Raw genomic sequence first — 7,728 nt, forward strand, 5'->3', positions numbered from 1 at the left:
GGGGGGCGCGCGGGGGACGGGGAGTGGACAGGGGCGCGGGGGGACGGGGAGGGACCAGGGGCGCGGGGGGAACGGGTGGGGGACAAGGGCGCGGGGGACGGGGACAGGGAAGGACAGGGGGGGGCGCGGGGGACGGGGAGGGACAGGGGTCGGGGGGGGAACGGGTGGGGGACAGGGGTGCGGGGGACGGGGAGGGACAGGGGTGCGGGGGAACGGGGAGGGACAGGGGTGCGGGGGACGGGGAGGGACAGCGGTCGGGGAGGACAGGGGTGTGGGGGACGGGGACAGGGACGGGGGTGCGGGGGACTGGGACAGGGAGGGACAGGGGGGCGCGGGGGACGGGGACAGGGAGGGACAGGGGGGGCGGGGGACGGGGAGGGGACAGGGGTCAGGGGGAACGGGTGGGGAACAGGGGTGCGGGGGACAGGAAGGGACAGGGGTCGGGGAAGGGACAGGGGTCGAGGGACAGGGGTGCGGGGGACAGGGAGGGACAGGGGTGCGGGGGACAGGGAGGGACAGGGGTCGGGGGGACTGGGGTGCAGGGGATGGTGGCGGGACAGAGGTGCGAGGGACGGGGGACAGAATTCGGGGGAGACAGGGTGCAAGGGTAGACAGGGGTCATGGGGGGACAAGGGTGTGGGGGTTGGGGGAGGGACGGGGCGCGGGGGAGGGGGAGGGACAGGGGGAACGGGTGGGGAACAGGGGTCAGGGGAACGGGAGGGACAGGGGTCGGGGGGACTGGGGTGCAGGGGATGGTGGGGGGCACAGAGGTGTGAGGGACGGGGGACAGGATTCGGGGGGACAGGGGTGTGGGGGGACAGGAGTCACGGGGGACAGGCGTGCAAGGGGTGGACAGGGATCGGGGGGACAGTGGTCACGGGGGGGGACAGGACGAGGGGACAGGGGTCAGGTGGTGGACAGCGGTCACGGGGGGGACAGGGGTCGGGGGGACGGGTCAGAGGGGACAGGGTGCGGGGGGGGGGGGGATTGGGCGAACGGAGGGGGCGGGGCTGTGTCCGGTCAGCTCACACCGCCGCAGTTTAGCTCCGGTCCCGCCACTCGGAGACTCTGGCGGCGGCTCCGCGGACCTGAGGTGAAAACCCTCGCCCGGCCCGAGAAGCTGCAGGGTAACACCGGCCGGAGAGCTCGGCCGAACCCCCACCACCACCGCCGGGTCCTCCCGGCCTCCCGGCCCCCCGGCCGGACCCTCCGGGGCTGACAGCTGAGCGGACGCCAGGGCCGCGGCTCCCCTACCGTTGCCGATGAGCTTTGCCGACAGTTGCCTTGACGAGCTCCGGGATCTTCTCCCACAGACACTCGTTCCGGCAGCGCTCGATCTCGATCTCCAGCCGGGTTCCGGACTTTTTAGCGGCCATTTCAGCAGCAAGGGGCCGGTGTTCATTTGGAGCGGGGCCGGGAGGACCGGGGCAACGCAGCGCCAGCGCCGGCCCTGGCGGCGGCTCCCGGGACTGCGGCGTCCTCCGGGACTGCCAGCGCCAGCGCCGGCCCTGGCGCGGCTCCCGGGACTGCAGCGCCCGCGCCGGGCCCTGGCGGCGGCTCCCGGGACTGCGGCGTCCTCCGGGACTGCAGCGCCAGCGCCGGCCCTGGCGGCGGGCTTCCCGGACTGCGGCGTCCTCCGGGACTGCAGCGCCCGCTCCTGCCCTGGCGGCGGCGGCTCCCGGGACTGCGGCGTCCTCCGGGACTGCAGCGCCCGCTCCTGCCCTGGCGGCGGCGCTCCCGGGACTGCGGCGTCCTCCGGGACTGCAGCGCCCGCTCCTGCCCTGGCGGCGGCTCCCGGGACTGCGGCGTCCTCCGGGACTGCAGCGCCCGCTCCTGCTCTGGCGGCGGATCCGGGATAGCTGCGCCTGCGCCTCCCTCGGCTGAGGTTCCAGGCACGGCAGCGCCGCCTCCACCCCAGAGGCGACTCGGTCATCGCAGCGCCTGTTGCCCCCGCCATGTGGCGACTTGCCGGTACTAGCAGTGGCTACGACTCCCATAAGGACTTGACATTATACTAACTGGGAGCAGGAGTCGGCCACTCGCCCCTCTAATAAGGTCATGGCTCACCTGAAAGTAACCTCAACTCTGCATTCCAGTCTGTGCACTGCATCTTTTCCACCCCTGTTTGCCAACTGTCCTTTAATCAGCCCACAACAAACCCAAACATTAACTCAAAGAGAAATGCTCGGCTACCGTGACAACAAATATGATTTTAACATATTAAACTCTCCCACACAAAAGAAAAATGTTTCAAGGATCCTAAAGTGAGATTGATACACTTTTAGATATTACAGGAATCACGGGCTTCCAGGTTACAAATTACCTGACTTATGAAAACCCGACTTTATGCTAATTCTATCATATATTTTGAAGCATTTTTTAGCTAGTGGTAATAATAAAATGTTTAATGGTAGTCATCAATGACTAGATACAGTGATAAAATTAGATTAGTTTAATTATGTTAGGGTGAATATTCAATGGAATGAAAGAAGTGTACGTAGAGTGATACTTAAAACACAGCTGAACACAATTGCCAAGTTTTTTTTCTGTTGGTATAAGTGATCGGCTGGACCTTGCTGTCAACAACACCTTACACAGACAAGGAAGTATAATCTGATCCTTACTACTATTGGTATTGGTATTGGTTTATTATTGTCACTTGTACTGAGGTAAAGTGAAAAACTCATCTTGCATACTGATCGTACAGGTCAATTCATTACACAGTGCAGTTACATTGAGTTAGTACAGAGTGCATTGATGTAGTGCAGGTAAAAACCAATAACAGTACAGAGTAAAGTGTCACAGCTACAGAGAAAGTGCAGTGCAATAAGGTGTAAGGTCACAACAAGTAGATCGTGAGTCACAGTCCATCTCATTGTATAAGGGAACTGTTCAATAGTCTTATCATAGTAGGGTAGAAGCTAGTCCTGAAGCTTGGTGGTACGTGCCCTCAGGCACCTGCATCTTCTACCCGATGGAAGAGAGAAGAGAGAATGTCCCGGGTTGGCGTCTCCTGCTGCTACACCTGGTCTCCACCCTATCAGAGATATTTCCTCTGTTCTACCTATCCCTCCCTCACCTTCTCTGCTTCCAGAAAACTGCCCTGTTGTCTTCCTTCCATCCAGCTGAAGAACCAGACCCAAAACTGTTACCGCTTCTCTCTCCACAGATGCTGACAGAACTGCAGAGTGTTTCCAGCATTTTCTGTTTTATTTTGGATTTGGAAGGCCAAATCACAAGACTGGAATTAATTCATGTAATTTTCTAAATCAGTGATAAAGACTTCTTTGTTATTTTTCTGAAATCCCATACATACATGAATCACAGGTCTCTTCCTACATATTTTTCTGTAATGTTAACAAAATTTCTTAAAGCTATCAGCATTATCTTTTCCTAACTTGAAGAAACATTCCTGAATGCTAATTATCTAGTACCACAGGATGATGTGAAATTACAGTCACATAGCAACCAGAAATAAATGCTTTCTTATTATGCATCAACCTAATGAAAACATCTCATTCGAGTTTTACACACAGTGAATTACTTTGAAGGTCAGTGGTACTTGTAATGTGGCGGCCAGACCGCTACTAAACCTTCCTTTAACCTCCTCTGTTCTGATAAGAACAACTCTGGCCTCTCCAATCTGTCCCTCATCTCCTCAAACCTTCAACATCCTTCCTAAAGTGTAAAGCCCAGAACTCTCCAGCTGAGCATGAAGCCGTGACGCACAGAGATTTAGCCACCCTGTAAGCAGACCAAGGGATCTTTAATAGTCAGACAATCCTGGCTTAAGTCTTATCTGAAACATTGCATTGGTAAATTGTCATGGATTTATGTGCTTAAGAGGCTAAAGACTGACCAAATTGACCAAACCTACATTAACACAAATGCTGGAAGTACACAGAGGGACATTGGATAACTAAAAGTATCTGATTGTCATCAGTAGGATTTGGGATAAAAACATTCTTGCATTTATTGGCTAATTCTGCTGTAGGAAGGCACGGTAGCGTAGTGGTTAGCGTAACGCTATTACAGCGCCAGTGACCCGGGTTCAATTCTGGCCGCTGTCTGTGAGGAGTTTGTACGTTCTCCCCATGTCTGCGTGGGTTTCCTCCGGGTGCTCCGGCTTCCTCCCACATTCCAAAGACGCACGGGTTAGGAAGTTGTGGGCATGCTATGTTGGCGCCGGAAGCGTGGCGACACTTGCGGGCTGCCCCCAGAACACTCTACACAAAAGATGCATTTCACTGTGTGTTTCTATGTAACATGTGACTAATAAATAAATATAATAATAACAATAAGTTTGTCCATTTGTAATATCGGCTTAGTCACCTGATTTTCTGGGCATTTCCTACAGTTCTGTATTTCACACGTTTTCTGTTCCTTTGTCTGTCTCCTTCCTCTAACTCATTAACCTATCAACCAGATGGGCTCATTAACAGCTTATCCCCTTGGCAATCCTGGTCTCACCCAAACAGAGATATTCCCTTTATCCTATCCATCCTTTCCCTATCCTCTCTGCCACTTAAAATCATCTTATTTTCCCTTTCCCGGTTCCGATGATGTTAAATGTTAAGCGTTTCTCTCTACGCAGATGCTGACCGACTTGTTGAGTGTTTCCAGCATTTTCTAACATTGCATTGATTGAATGCTTTTCATGAACTTGGGATAATCTGAAGTGTCAGTGATGAAAACGTTGGATTCCTTCTTGGCAGCCCTGGCTCAATCTCTCAACATTCAGCTACAACACCCTTCCAATCAGTCATTCTTTGGGCTCTAGCTATTGTGCACCTGATGGAACTCTTTCAACAAGTTGCATCATTCCTTTGGATACACAGGAGACTGCAGATGCTGGAATCTGGAGCAACAAACAAGATGCTGGAGGGACTCAGCGGGTCAGGCAGCATCTGTGGAGGGTAATGGACAGTCGATATTTCAGGTCGAGACCCGACCTCTAATAGAAATGGGTAGTGCGGGGCTGGGGAACTATCAGGTTGGAGGCTGTGAAGGGGAGATTGGACGTGATGAGGTCTGTGATGGTGTGGGAATCAGTGACCTGATGATCGTTGGTGGGGTCATGACAAGGGGTAGGTAATGAGGAGGTGCCTGAGAGCTGCACCAGTCCAGATGAAGGGTCTCAACCTGAAACGTTGACTGTTTATTTCCCTCCACAGATGCTGCCTGACCCGCTGAGTTCCTCCAGCTCCTTGTGTGTTGTTGCATCATTAATTTTTTTTGGTCTCCAGTCTACATCACTGTAAAATTCCAACTGCCTATTGTGTGGGTTTAATTTAATTTATTCCAAGAAAAAAGATATAATTTTGGAGACTTCCGACTTACACATATTGGCCTTTATTTCTCTTACAGGCAGGAGGGCTGTGTTGCTTAAATGGAAGGAAGTTACTCCCCCCACTCATGTTCAATGGCTACGGGATGTTATGTCAGACCTAAATTTAGAGAAGATCCGTTGTTCAATTTCTGGATATAATCTGGACTTTCAAATATTGTGGGGATCTTTTTGGACTTCTTTCAAAACCATTGATTTGGTGCTTAAAGTACAGTTACTGGCTAATACTATTATGTCTCTAGGGCTTTTTTTGTCTTTTTTTTACCAAACAGCTTCGGTCTTGGTAGTGGGTTTAGTTTTTTTTTATAATAAAATTATTCCAATTTATTAATATTAATTAGTTATCATTTCTGTTTATCAATATGAGGTATTGTGATTTCAAGTGTGATTCAATACAATGTATTTTGTAACATTTTGTCCTTTTTTTGTTTCATGTACTTTGTATTTCCTATCTGGAATTAATAAAAAATATTGTAAAAGAAAGGAATTATTCCAAGGCATTATGTGTATTTTTAGTAAACTCTTCAGAGGTAGTTAACCACTTTCCTGCGGAGAATCTAAAACTGGCTGAGTAATTTGAACGGAGGCCAGCTCCACAGTCTGCATTCTAGTCAGGATCTGGATTGGTGCAAGGGAGAACCTAATGATTTTGGGGACAGAGGGTGGGTTATTCCTCTCAGGAGACATTTTGCAGTTAGAAATTAACTTAGCTAAGTCTTTAACATAAGGTTTATTTCATAGGGTTTGACACAGGTAAACAAGAGGGTTGCTGGTGGCATTTTGCACAGTTAATTAGGCGGTAGCTAAGAATGATTACCTGGTAATTACTGTCAGCAGAGGACTGAGTCAGGCCTTTAGAAACTTTAGCCCGTATAAGGACAGGAAGCTTTCGCCGATGCACCTGTAGAGTTTCACAGCAACAAAGGATAACATGAAATGGGAGAGTGGGGGAAGGAGGGTTTTGTGGATGTACCTGAAAATCAAAGGGAGGGGAGGGAGGAGAGGGAGAGGGGGAAAGGGAGGGGAGGAGAGGGAAAGGGAGGAGTGAGAGGTGAGAGAGAGGAGAGAGAGCGGTTTGAAGTCAGCATCAAGGCAGGAGCTGGTTGGTTGCGTTTCCGTGAGTGCTGGTGTTTATGCTGTGAGCCACATCACAAGATAGATGATAGAAGTGGCCCATTTCTATACAGACAGCCAGAAAGAAAGTTGGAGAATTCGGTGTTGAGTCCAGATGCCTGCAATGTGCCCAGATAGAAGGTGAGGGGTTGTTCCTCCAACTTGCGTTGATCCTCACCGAAACAGTGTGATATCACAGCTCACCATGGGGGACTAAAGTTATCTGATCTGGAATGCTATCATGTAGCTATGGATGTCTTTCGTAAACTCCTAGGGCAGGCACAGTAGCGTAGTGGTTATCGTGACACTATTACAATGCCAGTGACCCGGGATCAATTCCGGCCGCTGTCTGTAAGGAGTTTGCACGTTCTCCCAATGTCTGCGTGGGTTTCCTCCAGGTGCTCCGGTTTCCTCCCACATTCCAAAGCCATACAGGTTAGAAGTTGTGGGGCATGCTATGTTGGCGCCGGAAGCGTGGCAACACTTGCGGGCTGCCCCCAGAACACTCTAGGCAAAAGATGTATTTTACTGTGTGTTTCAATGTACATGTGACTAATAAAGACACCTGATCTGACCTTAATAAACCCTCGTTGTTTCTGCTGTGTGAACCAATCTAATAATGGAGATACGGCGGGTGAGCTCAGAGCCCCGGAAAGCTCGTCCTCTGCCACGAGAAGCCTGCAGGCCGCTGTCACGTGACATTCAAGGCGATGACCGTGTCTAAAACAAACAAGGGGGTTAGAGAGAGTAAACAGGAAGGAGACACTTCCTTTGAGGAATCAAGACCAGGGGGACATTGATATAAAGTAACCAGGGGAAGGATTAAAGGGGAGATGAGGAGAAAGTGTATTTGCCCTGAGGCTGTTGGGGTCTGGGAACTGATTGCCTGGAAGGGTGGTCGAGGCAGAAGCCCCTCCCCACATTTAAACAGCACCTGGGTGTGGACTTGAAGAGTCGAGACCTGCAGGGGTACAGACCCAGTGCTGGAAGGTGGGGTCGGACTGGGTAGTTAATCTTCAGCTACTTGGAAGTAACTTGGAAGTCTCCTTCTCTATCCTATTTTTCCTGACTCCGGAAGGTCATTACTCAAATCCAGTAAGGGACACGGAGGAGGGGTGCCTGGAGAACTGCAGCAGGCTGGGGCTCGGTGCTCCGGAGGTTAACGTAAATAGGGCACATTGAATGTCACAGCAACAGGGCCTTTGGTCCACCATGTCTGTGCCGACCACGATGCCAATTTAAACAGCACATCTGCCTGCACCTGGTCT

At 51.7% G+C, this 7,728-nt stretch overlaps 1 protein-coding gene across 2 annotated transcripts in view; it reads right to left on the bottom strand.

Moving 5' to 3' along the window:
• The window catches only part of ttc7b (tetratricopeptide repeat domain 7B), a 374,815-nt gene extending 373,388 nt beyond the window's left edge, over window positions 1-1,427 (bottom strand). For both annotated transcript variants that reach the window (XM_052013468.1, XM_052013458.1), the window contains exon 1: window positions 1,255-1,427. The gene's annotated coding sequence lies outside the window, so the exon portion shown is untranslated. The remainder of the gene's footprint in view (window positions 1-1,254) is intronic.
• Window positions 1,428-7,728: the final 6,301 nt, after the last annotated feature.

Source organism: Pristis pectinata, chromosome 1, assembly GCF_009764475.1.
Source record: "Pristis pectinata isolate sPriPec2 chromosome 1, sPriPec2.1.pri, whole genome shotgun sequence".
NCBI classification, from domain to species: domain Eukaryota; kingdom Metazoa; phylum Chordata; class Chondrichthyes; order Rhinopristiformes; family Pristidae; genus Pristis; species Pristis pectinata.